The 21,677-nt window shown below is 43.5% G+C and overlaps 1 long non-coding RNA gene across 2 annotated transcripts; it reads left to right on the forward strand.

Moving 5' to 3' along the window:
- The first annotated feature begins 1,378 nt into the window (after positions 1-1,378).
- Positions 1,379-21,374, forward strand: LOC139042501 (uncharacterized). Of its 2 annotated transcripts, XR_011499275.1 has the most exons (5): positions 1,379-1,590; positions 7,477-7,758; positions 10,602-15,298; positions 15,642-15,787; positions 17,605-21,374. It is a non-coding gene; the product is annotated as an uncharacterized lncRNA (long non-coding RNA). The 2 variants fall into 2 exon arrangements; XR_011499276.1 differs by lacking the exon at positions 7,477-7,758 and having other exon boundaries at positions 1,380-1,590.
- Positions 21,375-21,677: the final 303 nt, after the last annotated feature.

Raw genomic sequence — 21,677 nt, forward strand, 5'->3', positions numbered from 1 at the left:
TACAAGATGGCCACAAAGATCAAATAACTTGTGCAAGCGGATTTTGAAAATTCTGAAGTGCTATCTCTTCCAGCGTAAGGCATTATCATATCTCCTGCAGGATAAGCTGAAGTGGGGCAACTCTATGAAGGGGCTAAAGGAAGCCAGGCTCCAAAGGCCTCGGAAGGTTGTTTGTGCTGGGTGGGTCCTCAGGTCACAGAGGCAATCAACAGCCAGAGAAACCTGGTTGGAGCTGGACTGGGGGGTCCGGGGGAGCAGGCACCCGGAAGGGCAGGGGGCAGCCCGGGGGCCGACCCCGCACTACAAACCATACAGTGAGTCCCGTCATGCAGTCCTCCCATAAACCAGGAAGCCTGGCCTGTTCCAAGCGCCGAGGAGGCTGCCCTTCACTCCCTCCAGACGGCCCTCCAGCGCAGGCACCACAGGAAGGGACCGCGGGACCATGAGACCTGGAGTCTCTGAGGGAGGCAGGATGAAAAGGCAGCCTTTGCAAGGTCTGCAGGGTCCCAGAGTCCTTGGCCCTTCATGGGGGCTGCATCAGCCCTCCTGTTCCTTCTGTTTCATGGCGGAGCCATGCTGAAGTCCCCAAGGCACTCCAGGCCATCTTGCTCAGCTCTCTGCTGAGGGTCTGGCGACACTGCTTGGTCTGGCCTTTGGAGAAGTTCACCCCTGCTCCCGGGGACCTGTTGTCTCGGTATGTGGCCTTTTAAACTCCCAAAGGCAAATGACTCAAATTGCTATGCTGGGGATGTTCAAGGATGTGCATATGCATTTTCAAATTACCGATTTTTTGTTATAGTAGAAAAGCTGCTTTCACAGCTGATCAGAATGGTCTCTTTTAAAAATCATTACTTTCTTCTCTTGTGTTTTGGTTAACTAGAGCCACCATCCCTCACCCCCAAAGGAGAACAAACAAAGGACAAAGTTCGGCCCTGAAAAGACAGCATCCAGCTGGCAGTCCCAGATCCATCCTCCACCTGCACTCCCGGCCCGGGTGCCAAGCTGGCTAAGGTGATGAGGTCCCAGTATAATTACGCGGGCAGCTTCCGAGCTGCCTCTGGGATCCCTCACACCATTCGGCAGCTCACTGGTTGCCACACTGCTGGCTCCTCTGAATGCTATTTCCTGTCCTAGCAGCTTGATTTCACTACAACGTGCACATACTTTACCACTCATGAATAATGCCCCGGTTCAAATCTGTCACAGGATGCAGTATATTTTGGAAGCCACTTAATGGCAAAGGTGAGTGATTTGCCTGAGCTCATATATATTTTCAGAGTCCTACTTCCCACGGGTTTTCTAAATGCCACCCGTGGCTCACAGTCTTTGCCTTGTTGTCACAGTGTTATCATTTAGCATGTATCAGGTATGCACCATGTGTCCAGTGCGCTAGCAAATGAATAGAAACAGAATGTTCCTGCCAAGTTGATTTATCATCTAACCAGAGTGAGCAAGAGAAGAAACAAACAGTGGGAGGTGTCCCACTCACGCCGAGGTCAGCCCGCGGTAAAACCGGGCCAGACCTCTTTGCGGCATAGCCTTTTGTTGCCGCCCACAGACAGCCGCTTCTCCAAGGGAGACTATTGTGGGGTGAGTTTTAAGAAATTTTTTTTCTGAAATAAGGTTACCACTCTGTTTGGGACATCCTCTTAAAACAGGATCCTGGTCCTGCTTCTGGCAGTCTCTCTTATCCACCATGACTCTAACCAATGACCTCTGGTCCTGTTTGCTCTGCCACCCCCGACCTATACTTCAACCAGGAAAGAAGGCAGATTTGAGAGCCCTTTATACCCTCAAGGGGAATATTTATCACACCTCTTTTGTGAGTGCCAACTTTTTATATGTCTGGGTCCCTACATCCAAAAGTAAGCCAATGCCACCTTCTGGAATTTCTCCCCTCAATTGGCAATTGGACGGCATAAGTAGTTTCAGCTGCATTGACTCTTATTTTAAAATTAGTATTGATCACAATTATAAAATAAATCTAAGAATCAGCCAGGAGAGGGGCGTAAGAAGAGCTTATATCAGACAAGTTCTCACAAGAATAAGATCTTAGAGAAGCAGACTGAAGAGCCGCCAAGGGCAGGGGGATCAGGGAGGAACTGGCAGGCACTCCGTGCCCCAAAGCCACAAAAAAAAAGTGTTGTCTAAAGCATTTCCCAGAAGGGTAGAGCCAGACATCCATGTCTGAGGATGAGCCTCAGCCAGAATCCTGGCCTGAGCCCCAGAGTTTATGACTCTGGTCATTGAGTCAGGAGTCTCAAGTTGCTGTACATCAGGACTCAGTGGTGTTTCCTACTCTCACGGGCAAACTTCTGAGCAGAACATGAAGAATAATTCATGAGGCCAGAGGCAAACTGGGCCCAGGATGTCTGCCAAGAAATATGAGAGTTGCCTTTGGTTTCTCATCTTGGGTTATCTGTACTGACCAATTTCATTCACTTACCCCACTGCAAGGGGCTCTGGTCCCTGACAGAACCCTCTTTCCCTTGACCACCTAGGCGTGCCCTCAGCATTGAGGCTGGAAATGCTTTATGCGGATTCCCAGCAAGGAGGAGCAATGCTGTAACCAGCTAACCTGGTAGTCCCCCTTTTGGACCTGGAGTGGGTGCCAACCACTAGACCTTTAAGGCTGATTCTCCTCAGAAGCTCTGATCCGCTCATGCCCAGAACTGGCACTCTCCAGTTAGCCTAGGAGAAGGCAAGTGTGTGTGCCCTACCCAGGATAGCCTCATAGTTTGTGAATGCTTACAGCAACCTAAGAAAGAGAGAATTATTTTTAGCTCCATTTTAGAGTTTGAAAAAAAAAAAGAAAAAGAGGCTTAGAAAGTCTAAGAAATTTCCCCAGATTCACCCAGTCAGCAAGCAGTGGGGACAAGATTAGAGCCCGGCCTGCCTGGCTCTCACATCAGACTCAGCTACCTCCTAGAGCCACAGTGGTTGCAAACAGGGACCTCCTCTGCCAGAGTGGGAAGTCAGTCTTTTTTCCAGGAAAAATTATGATAATTCTTAGATTCTCATTACATATATTCTTATTGATTGATATGTTGTTTGGTCATGTTGTTAAGTCATTTCAAGTCTGTCAGTTTCATCTCCTCATGAACTCTAAGATTCTTAAGGATAAGTACTATATTTCCTCCTAAATGTTCTTCCCTGCTTAGCTCCACTAAGATAATCTCCAACTTAATTCAAAAATTTTCCCAGTCTATCTGCTCTGGTAGGACATGGCTTAGAATTCACTCCCCGGGATTTTGTTCCATGTTTTCTTATTCATAACATTCCTATTGTACCAGCTAAAGCTTCTCCCTTGGCTGCATCACTCTCAAGACTAAAGTTTGTTCCTAATGATGCTCGTATACTTACCAAGATGGCTATCTGAGTCCCTTTGGGCTGCTGTAACAAAACAAAACAGTCTAAGTAGCTTACAAACAACAGAAATTTATTTCTCACAGTTCTGGAGGCTGGAAGCCTGAGAGCAAGGTACCAGCGTGGTGGGGTAAGAGCCTTCTTCCAGGTTGCATCCTCTCATGGTAGAAAGGGCTCTTTTATAAGGGCATTGATGCCATTCAGGAGAGTCCTGCCTTCATGACCTAATCACCTCCCAAAGGCCCTATTTCCTTATTGAAATTGGACAGCCCAGAAGAAATGGATAAATTCCTAGAAACATACAGCCTACCAAGACCAAATCATGAAGAAACAGAAAATCTGAACAGACCCATTACTAGTAAGGAGATTGAATCAGTAATCAAAAACCTCCCAAGAAAGAAAAGTTTAAGATCAGATGGCTTCACTGGTGAATTTTACCAAACACTTAAAGAATTAACACCAATCCTTCTCAAACTCTTCCAAAAAATAGGAGGAAACATTTCCAAACTCATTTTATAAGGCAAGCATTACCCTGATGGCAAGACCAGACAAGGACACTACAAGAAAAGAAAATTACAAAACAACATCCTTGATGAACGTGGGCACAAAAACCCTCAACAAAATACTAGCAAACAAAATTCAACAATACATTCAAAGGATTATACACCATGATCAAGTGGGATTTATCTCTAGGATGCAAAGGTTATTCAACATCTTTAATAATTCAAGGATTATTCAAATCAATCAATGTGATACACCACATTAACAAACTGAAGAATAAAAACCACATGATCATCTGAATAGATGTAGAAAAAGCATCTGACAAGATTCAACATCCATTTATAATAAATAACTCTCAACAAATTGGGTATGGGGAACATACCTCAACATAATAAAGGCCATATATGCCAAGCCCATAGTTAACATCATACTCAATGGCAAAAAGCTGACAGCTTTTCCTCTACGATCAGGAACAAGACATGGATGCCCACTCTCACCACTCCGACCCAATGTTGTACTAGAAGTCCTAGCCAGATCAATCAAGGAAGAAAAAGAAATAAAAGGGATCCAAATCACAGAGGAAGAAGTATAATTGTCTTTGTTTGCCAATGATATGATCTTATAGTGAGAAAATCCTAAAGACTCTACCAAAAAACTCTTAGAACCAATCAATGAATTCACAAAATCAATATATAAAAAGAAATTGCTTTTCTATACACTAATAACAAACTATCAAAAAGAAGAATTACAAAAAAATCTCATTTACAATTGTATCAAAACGAATAAAATACCTAGGAATAAAATTAACCAAGGAGGTAACTACTCATACACTGAAAACTATGAGACATTGATGAAAGAAATTGAAGAAGACACAAATACATGGAAAGTTATTCCATGCTCAAGGATTGGAAGAATTAATATTTCTTAAAAGTCCATGCTAACCAAATCAATCTACAGATTCAATGCAATCCCTATCAAAATTCCAATGGCATTTCTCACAGAAATAGAACAAACGATTCTAAAATTCGAATGGAACCACACAACATCCCAAATGTCAAAGCAATTGGGAAAAAAGAAAAAAGCTGGAGACATTATGCTTCCTAATTTCAAACCATATTATAAAGCTATAGTAATCAAAATAGTATGATATTGGCACAAAAACAGACACATAGCTCAATGGGACAGAATAGAGAGCCCAGAAATAAACCCAAACATATATGAACAATTAATTTACAGCAAAGGAGCCAAGGATATACAATGGAGAAAGGAAAGTCTCTTCAATAAATGGCATTGGGAACACTAGATAGCCATATGCAAAAGAATGCAACTGGACCACTATCTTACACCACACACAAAAATCAACACAAAATGGACTAAAGACTTGAATATAAGACCTGAAACCATAAAACCCCCAGAAGAAAACATAGGCAGTAAGCTCCTTGACATCCATCTTGGCCATGATTTTTTTAATTTGACACCAAAAGCAAAGGAAACATAACCAAAAGTAAACAAGTGGGACTATATCAAACTAAAAAGCTACTGCACAGCAAAGGAAACCATCAACCAAATGAAAGGCTATCTATGAAATGAGAGAAAATATTTGCAAATCATATATCTGATAAGGGGTTAATATCCAAAATATATAAAGAACTCATGTAACAAACAATCCAATTAAAAAATGGGCAAAGGATTTGAATAGACATTTTTCCAAAGAAGACATACAGATAGCCAACAGGTACATGAAAAGGTGATTTGATTTGTATCATCAGAGAAATGCAAATCAAAACCACAATGAGATATCACCTCCCACCCTTTAGAATGGCTATTCTCAAAAAGACAAGAAATAACAAGTGTTGTTGAGGATGTGGAGAAAAGGGAACCCTTCTACATTGTTGGTAGGAATGTAAATTGGTGAAGCCACTATGAAAAACAGCATGGAAATTCCCCAAAAAATTAAAAATAGAACTACCATATGATACAGTAATTCTACTTCTGGATATTTATCTGAAAAAAAGAAATCGCTGTCTTTCAGAAAAGATATCTGGACCCCCAAGTTCACAGCAGCATTATGTACAACAGCCAAGATATGGAAACAACTTGAGTGTCCATCGATGGACGGATGGATAAAGAAGATGTGATGTATACATACAATGCAACGTTATTCAGCCATGAAAAAGAAGGAAGTCCCACCATTTGCGATGACATGGATGGATCTTGAGGGCATTAAGCTAAGTGAATTAAGTCAGACAGAGAAAGACAAATACTGTATGATCTTACTTATACGTGGAATCTAAAACCAAAGTGAAATCATAGATACAGAGAACACATTGGGCATTGCAAGAGGTGAGGAGGTGGAGAGTTAGCAAAATGGGCGAAGGTGCAAACTTCCAGGTATAAGGGTATAAGATAAGTAAGTCCTGGGGATGTCATGTGCAGCACGGGGACCACAGTTAATAATACAGTGTTGTATATTTGAAAGATACTAGGAGAGGAGATCTTAAAAATTCTCATCTCAAGAAAAAAACTGCAACTATGTGTGATGATGGATGTTAACTAACTTGACGGTGGTAGTCATTTCACAATATATACGTAGGTCAAATCATTATGCCATATACCTAAAACTAATACAGTGTTATATGTCAATTACTTCTCAATTTAAAACAAAAATAATTTCAGCAAAGGTACATAGACTGTTCTCCAAAAATTCAAAACACAGATTCTGAAGACAGACTTTGATGTACCACGTTTCATCTGGAAGAGAGCAGACATGCCATTATGATGTTGGGGTAGGGTGTGATATTTTTAATATACCATCAATAAATTAAAAGAAATTAGCGATCCCATAGGCTATTGATGAAAAGCTTCACCACCTTAATTTACCAAAGAAGACATTTCATAAAAACTATTTTAGTCTTGACTGACTTTGGCCACTCAGAAATAGAAATTCTTGCAAGACACTATTTTAATTGAGGACAAAGGGTATTACCCCTAAAGTTAAAGTCAAATTTTAAAAAAAGTAAAGTACAAATGCATGTGGGACTAGAAGATTTTTGTTCCAATTTGAACTAGGCTTTCTATATTGCAACCTCATTGTCAAGGACCCAGAAATATCTGTTCTGTCGATCAAAAGGAAGGCCCTTAATGAGCCCACATAAAACCCAACGTGAGAATACTGAGTAAAGCCCAATTTGACCATGAGTTTCCAGATACTGTCTCTAGGGAAAAACTCAGAGAATTCACACACCCTCTGAATGCATAAGAGCAGGAAGATCATCAATGCAAGGCAAATAAATCAGCTATAACTTTCCTAGAAGCAGAAAAATACTACAACAGCAGATATAGACTCTATTAAATGGACAGTTGGTTAAACATCTTTCTCGGGGTCACCACAGCAATAATTTTTTTCTTGACCTGAGTGTAAGTCCCTCCGACATAATTCCTATTTACTTTCAAAACCTAAAAATTAACAAAGATACAAATTTAAGAAGTGAATTCTTCTCCATATCAAAGTCAAAGTCTCTTTTTAATAACTCAAAAGTCTTATGAATATGGTTACACATAGATATTTTTTCAGTGTGTACTCCTTGGCTCGTTTCTCTGTCTTGTCAGATAGCTGGCGTCCTACAAGAAAGTCCGTGAAGAGAGGGTGACGATACTTTCCAAATGTCTGGCGACTCCATCCCTCCCTTTTCTGCAATCGTCACGTAGGGAAGGCAAACAGGGGACAAACCTGCCCAAATACTCCTGCCACTTGTTGCTCAGGATCCCTTCGCCTGCTTCCACGTGGCTCTCAAGGAGGCAAAACCGATCGCCAGCATGTGACATGCTTGTAGGATCTTCTCTCACCTCCCCTATTTCTGAAGCAGAATCCGGTTAATGTCAGTTTGGGGTGTGAGTATAACTTTTTGTATAAGATTTGACAATAATTTTTAAAAACAAGCAAGAGGAGGCTATTTTGACCACTAACTTGTATGTTAGCTTTTCTTCTTTGGCCTACATTTTTAAAAAAGAAAAAAATAGGATTGCTTCTTGGCTGTGGCTATAAGTGCTCATTATCTTTATCATCAGAAAGCAGTCATTAACTCCTAATTGGGCCAGGTGCTTCAATTAGAGATGGCACCATTAAATTAGAGTCATAGAAAGCTTCTCATTGTACTCATGATGGAAAGACGCATGTGTCTGGGAAGGGTTTAACTTCACATATTTGAAAGTATGTTCAATCCCAAGGGATTTGTTTTGCGTGAGTCTCTAGATAGCAAGATTAAGATGAGAAGGAAAAAGAGGGGGATGGTATCTTTGCTTGCTTGCAAAGAGACACTGGTGTCTATCACTAAAATATAGATATGCACATCTCTATATTCCCCTGAAATAAGTCCCTATAATGAAGGCATCTCCCTCTAGAGAGCAGCATATTTAATTAGAATGGATTTATGTACGGTGTGGCTCACCAGGGGAGCCTCAAGAGACGAACATCTGGTTATGGGAAAGCCCAAGAGATGCAGCCGCCAATCCTCCTCGGGCCGACTCGGCGCAATGTGCACAGTGAGCCCCAGGGTTCTGCCTGCAATAAAGATGGGTTCTGCTCAGCTCTCAAGAATGGCCTCTTAGAACACAAGTATCCCTCCTTTTGCCACATGAGGTAAACCTGCTTCTGTTACCCATGCTGAAATTCCAGAACCTTCCCCTGGGCCTCCTAGCTGCTGTGATTAGCAAGAAGGAAGAGCCTCGCTTCTGCCCAAATTCACACCACAGTGGATCCCTAAATGTAAAGCACTCAAACCCTTTAAATGCAAATATTTTATTCTTTCCTCTATAATCAAAAAGGCACTCATGATAATGTCTCAACTAGGTCCATTTTTTATTAATCCTTTCTAGAAAACAGTAGTTTTCTTTAAAGTTTTTACATTGCAGCTTATTGCACAAAAAGAAAAACAATAATTTTAAAGTGATGGTATTTTATATAATTTCAACTTTTAAAACTAAAACACAAATAATTGGTAATCATGTTGTTAAAATATGGTGTAACAGATTGTCAAAACACCTCATGTTGGCCCAGCTCCTTTCAGTTGACAAACATTTTTTTATCTTTACAACTCTTTGAGAAAGGCAGCAAGGCATTACCAACACTGACACCAAGCCAGCAAATCATACTGCCCTCTGTTGAGTTCAAAACTATGAAATAATTAGAGGCTGCAAGCCTAAATCATAAGAATTTCAAGCTGAATCGTAGGTTGTGTTAAACTCAAATAGGCCTGAAACGGCCATTTACACTTGCGTCCCTCCTCCTAACTGCTCTGGTCATTTTTCTTGGCTGACTAGCAATTTCTAATGCAAAATTTACCTGATCATTGCTGGTGTTCTTTTAAAAGTCACCAGATGGCCACGTGAGAAGGAGTAGCTTGGGGTCCTGGGCCACTCCTCTTGTCCAGCATGTGCAATCTATAATAACCTTTGATAACCAACCTATTTAACCACAACATTCCACATGGACGCGAGTTTACCAGGATGACTCCTGTCTCCTATTACGCACAGACACTCCGCTATCCTGGTGATCCTTAGCAATTCTGGTGAGGTTTGAGAAAATTGCTTTATTAGGAGACTTACCAAATAAACCACAGATTATTTAGCAAAACTGAAACAGAAAGAAACTTTCCAGGGTTTAGCCAAAAGACACAGCAGAGAACACAGGCTGAAATAATGAGTCGGCAGCTCAAGAAGAGAAGGGAGAAGGAATAGCAGAGCCCCGCCAGGCTTCATTATGCCCCTTGAGTTGCTGGTAGTAAAGTTAATTTTTAAATGCTTTGAGGTGATTAAAGAGCTGGCATCACTCTAAATGTAAATAAGTCCCATTTCATTTCCGCGAAGCCGGCTCTGGTCGGGGCAGTCACCAGCTACTTGGCCTGCTGATAAATTTAAGACCCATAGTCTGGTTCATAATTAACCCTGTCTTAGGAAGGCAAAGCGTAGCAAGCTCCTTCATAAAGACAAGCACACCCCGAGACCTGTTCTCCAGTTTCACCAGGGAAAAGTCGGTGGGTCAGAGAAAGCCACGTTAAGCTCAGAAAGCCTTCTCGTGTGGATGACGGAGCGCTAACCAAATATTTGGTAGAGATGGTGTCATTTCCTTCACCCAACAAATCTGAAAAGCGATTTGAGAGACCAACCTAGCAATTGAATTTTGGTCCATTTTTTAATAACAGGATTCTGTCCCTTCTACTTGAAGCTTCTGGAAGGAGCCCGATGAATTATTTATTTCCCACTCAATGCTCTCTCTCCCCGCGTAGGCTCTATTCATCCCTCCATCTTATCGTAATAAGCCAGGTCAGCCCCGAACGGAACTTGAATCACGACTGCCGGCACTGCCTGCTGCCCCGCCTGCCTGGCCTACTTTATATTGTTTGCACTCCACTGAAGTCGGTGTGCTGGCCGTAAGATTGTATAACTGCTTTACCCCGGGGACCCTCATAAAAATGAGAGGGTTGGCTCATAAAACCGTCCCACTGTGCAAAACTGTAAATAGCTTCCTCAGAGGCAGGACGATCCGCGGCTGCAAAAAGTGCCTCCCCTTGGTGCCAGAGGACAGGCCCGCCCCTCCATAGTGCGCACCTCCACCATCCGGTGGGTCCTGTTTGTCCGGGGAATTGCAATGCCAATTGTTTTATCCATGTTTTGCAACTCAGCGCCATTTCCTCGCTCATATTTCCCTTCTGTTTCCTCTTTGCCACTGTTTGCAGATGCAGGAAAAGGCCACGGGCTCAGATGAGGACAAGGCCCCTGCTGGAGCACAGTCATGTTGACAGGCCAATGATGATCCGTCATCCTCCTTGTGTTTACACGAGGGATTAAATAAATAAACAGACTGTCCAGCTGCTGTCTGCTTTCCAGATTCAGAATGATGGTCCAGAACAGCCGGGCTCTGACCCTAGCTAGCATCCTGTGTAGCGGTGAACTGCGGGGTCATTTGGATGCCCATGTTGTTTCTAATAACTCCGTGAGCAGCACTGCAGGACATACCACATACCTTCTTCTACCAGCCACCAAGAACAACCAGCACCTCCATTCGAAACGCTTGTCTCCCCTGGTGTGTTTTCTAAAGAAGTTCTAAAGGAATAGAAGAACGTGAGACAGGTTCACAGATAGGATGCAGCACAGGAGAAAGGCACGCGAGGTGTCCTGGCTGAAACAGCCCCTCCGTTTACGGATATTGTGACTTTGAGCTGCAAATTACATGCAAGCATACATTTCACCTTTCCTAAAGCAACCCCACCACAGAGAAGGGGGAGTGTAGCCTAGAGCAGTGGTTCTCATGGTAGGGTCCCCATTAACATCACCTGGGAGCTTGTTAGAAATGCAAATCCTCAGACTTATGAATCAGAGACTTTAGAAGAAGGGCCCAGAAATGTGTGTTTTAAACAGCCCTCCAGACAATTCTGAGCCACCTAAAGTTTGCAAACTACTGGCCTAGAAAGAGGACAGCACACAGCACATATCATCAAACTGCCACGTGCAAACAACTCTGCTGACCTCAGACAAGCCATTCCGTCCTTAAACCTCCATTTCCACCTGGGAAACAGGCAGTGACAATCATGCTGGGGGACTAGTTAGTGAATGTATTCGGCCTATTAATCACAGTATAGGATCAGCTAATAGAAAATACTCAATAAATATTAGTTATCATTGTTTTTACTCTTCTGAAAACACTAGGACTGGAATAAAGTATTTGCTCAACAAATGAAATGAACAAATGAATCCAGGAATGAATGACAGGATTATAGATGGTCAGCTTGCATCAAGAAGGAAAATGCTAATGGAAATAAACTAGATCTCTGCTTTTTAAAACACAGATTAGAAAAATAAAGGTACTCTTCTCTGAGATCTTGTGAACATTGCAAGCATTTAACCAATGATAGGGTAGGAATGAAATGAAGGAAGGAAGAACAGAGCAAAGGGAGTGAGTGGAAAGGATAGGAATTGAAATTATTTGTTTTCTGCATTGCATTTTAAACACAGACCCTTGACTTGGAGTATTTCTTTCCTCCAGGTAGTCTACCTAGAGCCGTGCCCCAATGCCCTTAGGGTCTTTCTTCTCTTTTCCTTTACCCTTTCCTCTTCAGTTTAAGGCACTTTTTTCCTGATTAAGAGCTACTTTGTTTCCCCAAATTCTAATGCTTGCAGGGGAGCAGTGCTGGAGTGGAGGAATTGAGGAGGGGTTCTGAGAGAGCCACAGAAGGGGCTAAAGGGAGGTGGAGCCAGGGCTGTTGAGGGCGAGCTCAGAAAACACAGGCTCATGGGATCATCACAGGGAGCATCCACTCACGGGATCGTCACAGGGAGCATCCGCTCACAGGACCGTCACAGGGAGCACCCGCTCAGGGAATCACCACAGGTAGCATCTGCTCACGGGATCATCACAGGGAGTATCTGATCATGGCTTCAGAACGCAGAGTCACCACACCAAACCCAGGTTCGAAGTTAGTTCAGGTGAGGAAATAAAAGCTACTAACTGGAAGTCTCTGCAAAAACCAGCTGAATCTGACAACTCTGCTGCCTTCACTTTGCCATGAGAAAAATCCTCAGTGACTTGAAAAATTGAGAAAGGATTCTCCCCTAGACATGAAATCCTGAATCAACTGACGAACCCAAATGGAGACCAAGGGAGACTACCCCTCTATCATTCAAGCCAAGAGTGTATTTCCTCTGCTGGACACGACTGCCAAATTCTTCAGCAATGAGGAAGCTGTGTGATGTTAAAAGGTAGATCTTCGAATGAGTTTAGCTGGCCATGTCTTCATTTTTCTATCCAAATCAGGTCCATCTGAGAGACGGAGGAACAACCAAAGAAACGAGCTTAGACTAATTTGAGGTAAAGACGTTTCTTGTAAGTCAGAGCATCACTCTGAAGGAAGACCCACAGGTTTGACCTAAAGCTTAGCTTATCTTAATGACAGAGTTGCCTGCTCTCAACAGGATATGTACAGCAGTGTCTCATGGTGAAGACCTGTACCCACTGTCCCGCCTTCCCAACCCTCCCCTGAGACTGGCTTCTTCAAAGAAAGCACCATGTGACCATATTTCCAGTCAGACTATAAACTGCCTTCAAGTTAGGTTAATCCATAATCGACAGAGGGCGCTGTCTGTCCTGAGTGGGAGGTGTCTTACTGAGCTACTCCCACCTGGTCACTGCCATTTTCCAGCCTCGGAAACTATTTGACCTGACAACTCTTCGTGAAAGAGATTTCTGCTCTTCTCTCTCCAAAGTCATTTCTCTCCATCTGGCCCCAGTGAGCAACATATATCCTTTCAGCCTCCCCTTCCCACCATCCAAGACCACTTTCTCCATAGAAAGGGAGTTCCAACCAAGAACTCTGATAGACCCAAAGCTGAGGGTGCTGAGGGTGCTCAGTAAACGGCCGAGGGTTGTTTTTGTCCCCAGAGCACAAATCACTTCTACTGAATGGAAACCCTTTTCTCCTTTTTGAAATCGCTTCGTTCTGAACTCTGATCCTCCTCTTTCTGGTCTTCACGGTTCTGTCTCCACGTCAGGCCTGTTCTACATAGAAAATCACCCTCTGCCTCCCCAAAGAAGTCATCAGACACAAGAAAGTGCAGTGAGACTGAGCCGAGCAACGAATCTCTTCTAATAGTTATCACTGAATAACAAGCAAGTGAAAACTCTAAAACCAAAATGACCAAATACATGAGTAAGACGTAAGTATCCATGTTCACCTGATAAAGCCAGCCTCTGCGACAGAACTCTTTCCCAGAGCTCCTGCCACACGCGTCTGTGCTCGCCTTCGCCTCCCTGCTCCTTTCACCATTGACCACAGGCAACAGAAAGCAGATGCCATGTTCCACCTCAGAGCAACAGTCTCACACGTGACAAATTCATTTCACAAAGATCTGACTGATATTCAGAAAGTTATGCATTGATCAGGCCAGGAAGAATCAATGATTGTACTCAAGCCATAGAAATAAGCGATGCTGGGGTAGGATGAAGCCTACTGAAACCTTCTCCCATCTTCTTGTGGTCTTTCGAGGAGTTATTATTTAATATCTCTTGCTAAGTGCAATGATAATTGAGGAATATAAAATTTGCTCCATAAATGGAATGTTGCCAGGTCAACCATAAGAACCTCCATCTCTGAGAAAATATCTCCTGTGCCTTCATTTGTCATTGTCATTTACTGAAACAATAAAAGCAGCAAAATAGTAATCTGCAGCTGTGTGGACAGTGAATGAAAACACGAGCTCAGGAGTCCAGTAGAGCTGTTTGAATCTTGGCTCCACCGCTTAGCATGTGGTTCCACTTCTCCGAGCCTTAGTTTTCTTAACCTGGAAAATGGGGAAACCACCTTATTTCCTTCAAAGGGTCCTTGTGAAGATTAAAGAAGGCATTGTGCATGTGGCACAATTCCTGGACCAGCGAGTGTTTATATGGAATTGGCTGTCTTTACAGTTTCACAAAGAACTGGCACCTAGGCCATCCCATTTGATCCAGACAGCACCAAGATGAGGCTGGCGAGGCAAGCATTGTCGTCACCCCGTTTTACAAATTAAAATGAAAAGTGGGTCAGATCGATGAACTGACTTGCATTTGCTCACATGGCACGTGGTCCGGGGTTCCTGACTCCAAAACAGATGCTCCTTGACTACACTTGTACACTCTTGTGTTAATATAAATTTCCTTTGTGACTCACATCAAATTATTTTATGTGATTCTAACCGCAATCACACGAAGCAGGTGGGGCAGACATTATATTTTGCCATTTGACAAATGGGAAAACAAGTTAGGGAGCAAAAGGTCCGCCGGGGCGACCCCCTCTCCGCGGGTCCTTCTGGCGCTGAGGCAGCGCCCGGGAGAGAAGAAACCAGCCCCCCTCAAACTGCCGGAGATCTAGCGTTTCATTAGTCCTCTGCTCTAAACACTTTGAGAAATGAACTGTTTTCAATCTACAGAAGGCCCTTCCGCATATCATTTCAAGAGCGTTTAACCTTGCAGAAGTTTTTAAAGAGCGATTTCTAATCCAAGGTGGGAAAGATCAACTACCTAATAAATCTGTGTCGCCCGAGGTCCCACCTGATCGCCTGCTCCCTGTGCAGCCCCTGGAGCTGAGGGCGGAGGAGGTGGGGGGCGGGCACAGGGAGGACGGGCGTCCGCAGTCACCTCGCGGTCACCTGGCCCCGAGAGCCACCTGGGCTGGGCGGGCGCGGGACCGGGCCTGGGTGGCCTCCCGGCCCTGGGCGCCGGTGTTCCCGGGAGGCGCCGCCCGCTCAGGTGTCCCCTGATGGCCATTTGCGGACGGGAGCGGGCACTTGTTCCCTGGCCGCGCCCAGGGAGCGGAGACGCAGCGGCGCTGCGGGGGCGCTGGTAATTTTGTAACCAGCAAATGAAAGGGCAGAGGAAAATCCCCAGGAAACCTTTCATTCTGAGGTATCTCTAATTTGTGCAATTATGTAAATACGTTATGCAGCTCTCCTTAGATCCTGCGCTGCCACGGGGATGGCGGAGCTAAAGCTGCCCGGCGGAGCTAAAGCTGCCCGGCGGGGCCGCCTCGGACTCTCTGCTGCGGGTTTAGTCAGAAGGTGGAGGGGTCAGAGGACAGGGCTTCGTTCACTTCAAGTATTTCATAGTTTTAAAATCTTTTATTTGTGCTCCATTTTCTAAATCTGTGACTGAAGCGAAATGAGACTTGAGTTCTGTACTACCGTCCAGTTTTACAATAAACTTTATACAGACTGACAGTCCCTAAATAGAGCTATTTCTGTGCACCAAGCAAGATCAAAGGAGACCGGCGGATGATCTGAGGATGCGGGGGGAGGAGAGGCCGGCCCGGCGCTGGGGGAGGCGACTGGCAGGGTGGCAGTGCCCGGCCCAGTGGGAACCATATGGACCGGTGCTCCCATTTCTCCAATGATTGTGGTAAGATGTCACATTGAAATTAATATGCAGAATAGTAACAGTCTTTTTAGTCGTTTGTAATGACAATTACTAATTTTTAATAATTTCTTGGCTTAAAACTCTTTTTGCTTCATTTTCCCGAAGTGTCAGGATTAGATTTGATGATCAAGTAACATCTCGGTTCTGGTATAAAAGAGCCCCATTTGTTACATACACAATTTCTAACCGCGTTTCCAGACTTCATGCCCTAAAATGTAAGCCGAGGTACAGCTGGTGTGCAGAGAAAGGCACAGTGTCGCTGAAAGTCGTGGAGGGAGGGAGAACTCTCCAGAGGCCACAGGGGCTGGGAGGTAGGCTGGTGGCCGTGGGGCCGTGGTCCGGTGTCTGCCCGGGAGTGAGACAGTCTCTGGGGACAGGCTGGCAGGGAGGTTGGATCGGGGCAGTTTGGGGACAGCATGGTGGAGAGAATTAAGAGCCTGGCAGTGGGTATGAGAAGGTGTACAATTATTACATTTGTGCCTCAAAACATCCCTAAGAAGTTGTTGGTTTTTTTACTCTCTATATTGTAAGTGAGGAAATAGGCTCAGGAAGGTGAGGGATTGCTCAAGATCAAGCAGCGACTGTGGGGTGGAACGAGGACTGACTCCAGGCCTCCCTTCTGGAGGCTGATAAAGGCTGTTGAATAGAATGACTCAAAGTTCATTTAAGTGAATCATTCACTCGACAGACCCCCATTGATATGGGGAAGAAAAACCAAGTCCCTGCCTTGGAGGGGCTCACAGTCTTGTAAAACAGCAGAGAAGTAAACAGTCGCTTCCATGGAGAGAGGTGACGGAGTGGGGAGAGGGGCAGGGAAGGCATCCTGAGGAGGGAGGTGTGACCAGTCCTAGTATGGGGACAGTGGCTAGCCAGGCTAGGAAAGGAGAAGGCAGAGGCAGCACCTCCTGGTGCAGAGGTAACAAACGAACTAAACAGGAAGAACAGCTACAAGGAATGCAATGTCTGGAGCTCCTGAGGGAAGAAGTTGACACATGAGGCTGGAAAGGGCAGGTCCTTGAGAGCAGGCTGAAGCCGGAATCCTGGCGGCCAGGGGCTCTTGGAAAGAGCTGAAGCGGGAAATCCACGTGACTACATTTGCCCCTGAGAACAATCCCCTACCCGAGGGTGGAGGGTGGATTCCAGGAGGCCACCCACCTCCCATCTCCCCGTCTCTGTTCCTAACAGGTTTTGTTCCATCAACATACTGGTTAGTCTGTGTTTGTCCCTCCAGAACCAGTCCCCTGGCTTTCTCACCCTGTTCTCTGCATCACTTGGCCTTCCTTGCCCTTTGGCTTCTGTCTGGGCTCAGCCTTGGAGGCAGTGGCAGCTGGGTTCCTCCCGTGTCACGGCTCCTGTCTGCTGGACTCTCCCCCAGCGCAACTCTCATTGCATTTCAGTGACACCGTTCCCTCCTCATGCGCCTCAGGCTCGGGGATGACACTAGCTTTCCACAATTACTACTTCCCGGGAGCTTCACCATTCTGTGTTGGCCCCCTTATCCCTGCCCATACCTCAGTAGCCTGGCCCTGTATTTAATTCTTTTGGAATTGAGTATGCCATCCTATTCCTGTGGAGGCTACCGCCCCAGCCGCACTGGCAAAGGGCAACCATGATTCGTCTAAGCCAATCAACAGATGGCGTTCCCTTGACAGCTCTTCTTGGTCCAGGGGCGGCCCTAGTCTTCATTTGGGCCAGTCAGCCTGAAGAGGATGATGCATTTTGCATGCATAAGGGAGATCTCTCTGTGTCCCTATCTCAGTTTCTCTCTCCTTCTCTCTCCCTCTCTCCCTTTGTTGAAGGTCACCTCCCATCGCCATGAGTCACCACAGACAGTACTATGATGAAGCTGATCCTGACAGGGAAGCGGAGGGACAGATGAGCCTGGCTTTTCATGTCATCGCTCAGCCACTGAAGATGCTGCACCTTGAGCTAGCTCTACCTGTGGAGTCTCAGTCATTTGACATAATAAATTTTCCTTTGTTTAAGTCAGGTTAGGCCAAGGGTTTCTATCACTTGCAGCCAAAAGCATTCCCCAACATACTAAAGGAAAAAGGAGTGGAAACAAAGAAAGGCAAGAGACTGTCACATTTGTCCAAGCCATAAAAAAGAGAAAACAAAAGGCAAAAGAGAGAGAGAGAGACCTAACTAGGACAACTGTCAGTGACAATGGGAGAGGGCGAAAGAGCCAGCACCTAGTAGGTGCCAATTCTATATGTTGCGTAAATGATAAATACAGATGACCACCCCACCAGTGCAGATAAAGGCCAGAACAATGGGTAGAAATCATCACGTTGTCAAAATACTCAGATAAACCATGACAAAACCACTTGTTTCAGAGGTCAGATGCAAAGATGCCATAAATAAGATAAGCCACCAATTTCAAGACAGCTACATGATTTCAGGTCCTTCTAAATGCTGTCTTACTTCTGCAGATATATTATTGTCAGCACTGGGAGACATGTGGCCTCCCTCTCATTCTAATTACTCTGTCACTAAATAGTCCGATGGCACATGGTGCTTGATGCCACATGTGCATTGCTTATATGTCACTTGAATATGATTTTCTATAAACAACGGCCACACATTTCACATTTGAAGTCCTCTAAGGGTGCATTTTTTTTAAATAAAACTTGTGCTAAATCTTTTTTAAAATTTTTTGTTAAAGTGAAGAATTCTCCTATAAAGCAAATAATCACATTCTTCATACATGTGTTCAGATTTATAAATTTTTGGTTTTGCCTACAAAATTTATTAAAACAGCGTCACTTTACAAATTCAATCTCTTGAAATTACATTATTCAGTCAACAAATATTTATTGTTTATGTGATATTTTAAGATACTTTTCCCGGTACTTTAAGGTCAAAAAGTCCTCATATATTTTTTCAGCAGTCTAGTTAAAAGAGTACAACAAATAAGCTTTACTAGAAACCAAAGAAACATGATAAGTAAAAAATGCATTACAAGATATATAGAGCACAAAATCTCTAGGAGTTGATAGCAGGCAAGGGTCACATGGGAAGAAGATAATCAAATCCAGCAGGTACTATGGATTGTCTTGCCCAATTCTCTTTCCAATGCCTTCTAGAACACCACTATCAAAGCTTCAGTTTGCGTTGCTCAGATGCCTTTGCAGCTGTGGGTTCTGGCAATGGTCTAGGTGTTGTCAAAGAGCTGCACCAGCTTGCTCAGTCTGCCCTGTGAAGGAGCAATCATACACTCAACTGCGCCATTCTTGCTGACGCAGTGGCATAAGCGTGGGCTTCTGGGGTAACACAAGTTGAGGTTCTCGGATCCTTTCCCTCGTATCACAGGTGCTAAGTAGAATGAGGCTGTGGCAGTGAGGTTTTCACTACGTTCCTACATCTCCTGACTGCTGTGGTTACTAGCTGTGTAGCATCCAGACCTGGTTGCCTAACCCTCCTGGGGATTCTGTAAGCTAATTAAGACTCACTAGTAAATCTCTTTCTGCTTAGCGGGCATCTCAGACCCTGACACATGAAGTCAAGGAAGACTTTGAAGAAAATGAGGAATTCGGGTTGAGCATTTGAAAGCTGGGGAGAGTTTGAACAACGGACAAAGAGAGAAGAGAAAACTCCAGCTGATTGGAGACCAAAAAAAAGCTGAGGGAAAAAAAGACGTGGAAAATAGAGTAGTCAATGAGACTGGAGTAGAGGGCTCATACTGAGGAGCAGCAGAAACAAGATGGAAGGAGGGGTCGAGCTTACATTGACTTCTAGACACTTACCCAACAGAAACTAACATGGGCTGCTGGTTCTCACCCTAAATCCACCACAAAAGGTACCGAAGAAAAGGTGGATATGATGTACAATCATCAAACTAGAGAACAAAATTGATCTATGACTGGGAAGTGTTAAAGGAGGAAAACATAGATGATAAATACAAAATGTGAATAAAGGAAAAGTCCTAATCAAACTCTATAGCTCAGAGACATCATAGCATAATGCTTAAAAATGTGAAGCCAGGACTGATTCTCGGAGCTTCTATCCTGCCTTTGGTTCCACCATTTACTTGTTGTACAACCTTGAGCCTAATTGTGCCCGTTTCCTCACTTGCAAAGAGAATATATTTCATCTACCTCCTCAGGTTAATGTGAGGATTAAGTGTGTTCATCTATGTGAAGACCTTGGAACCACGCCTGGTGTGAAGTAAGCACTACGCGATGTTTATTGTTACAACTAACACAGAAGGTTTGTTCACCTCACCAGTCAGAAGAACATGTTGCTCAAATTGGATTAAAGAGACAAGACAATCGTATTCTCCACTTAAAACTTAAGATACAAAGGTTGAAAATAGAGAGATGAAAAATAAGAATCAGATGCATATGTACTAAACTGTGATACCAACTTTAATCTTGGACAAAAGACAATTCAAGGTGAAAAAATCATCATAAGGGAAAACTATATAAACTATAGAGAGAGAAAGAGAGAGAGAGAGAGAGAGAATGGAATATACTCTCTTAAAGGAAAAAATCAAAATGTTTTAATAATCACGAATGTATATGCAACTGACAATATAGCTTATCAAAGAGATTTAGCACACTGCTCTCAGAAAGTGATAAATCACACTGTCAAAAATGAGCATGCATAGATCTAAATAGCATGACTAAATAAGCTTGAAATATTAGATATATGCAGAACCTTACACCCACTAAACATAAAAATATAATATTTTTCAAGCACACGTAATATTTACAAAACCTGACCAGGTACAGACCACAAGGTAATCCTTAATAAATTATAGAAAAAATATAGTATCATATGGACTATGCTTCCTTATCACAATGAAGTAGAAGTGGAAATCATTAACAAAAATGTTAGCTAAAAAAAGTCCTTATGTCCAAAATGTACATATGTACAAAAACAATACTAAATAGATCTTATTTGAAGAAGAAATTATACAAATTTTGAAATACTCAAAACCGAACAATAAAAATACTTCATGTCAATATGTATGTGATAAAACAAATGTCATACTCAAAAGGAAGTTTATCATTCCAAACATATTTGTCAGAAAACAAGAGAAATCAAAATAAGTTAGCTAAGTGTCCTGAGAGCATCCATACATGTGGGTCTTATTTGTACTGAAAGCTTTTCTCTGCGGCTTTGATTCAATGCAGGGAGATTTAAGGAGACATACAACCTTCTTAATTTCTCCTTATCGAAGATCTCAATTTGTGTTCTTCTAGGGACTGGCAGCATCATGTTCCTAGGAATATTTATCTTCCATCATTCGATCAAGCCTCAGTAATATGACTAATTTCTCTGGCATCCCGCTCACATCCAGCAACAAAGCGCCAAGCTCCAAGACTCAGTACCAGCTCCTCAGCTGCCACTTGCCAAGCTCCTTAGGATTCTCGCCCCCCAGGCGTCTGTGCCAGAACCTTCATGATTACCCGACTCCCTTCTTCCCAGGCAGCCCCAGACGGCAAGACCTACACAGACTTGTCAGGTGTTTCTATTCTCCTGGTCCAAAATCTTTTCATTTCCCCTCATTCTTTTCCAAATGTTGATTTGGAAATATTGATGATTAGCACAATAAATCATCTGGTTACCACTTGTGTGAAATTTCCTCCTTTCTTTAAAAGTTAAAAAATACGTAAAATACAAAACAGGACTAAATGCTCTCAATGTATATGTACATATGCACACACATTTATATGTACATATATACATTGGAGACAGAGGGACAGAGAAAGAACATGTAGTCCTTTTCTGCTCTAGGTTCTAAGGATACAGCAATAAACCAAAATGACAAATATCCCTGCCCTGGGACCTGACGATCTAGTCGGGAGAGGGGGAGGCAGTAAACCAAACACATGAGTATATCACATAGTACAATGATATGAGGAGA

This window comes from Equus asinus, chromosome 29 (assembly GCF_041296235.1).
Source record: "Equus asinus isolate D_3611 breed Donkey chromosome 29, EquAss-T2T_v2, whole genome shotgun sequence".
Lineage (NCBI taxonomy): Eukaryota > Metazoa > Chordata > Mammalia > Perissodactyla > Equidae > Equus > Equus asinus.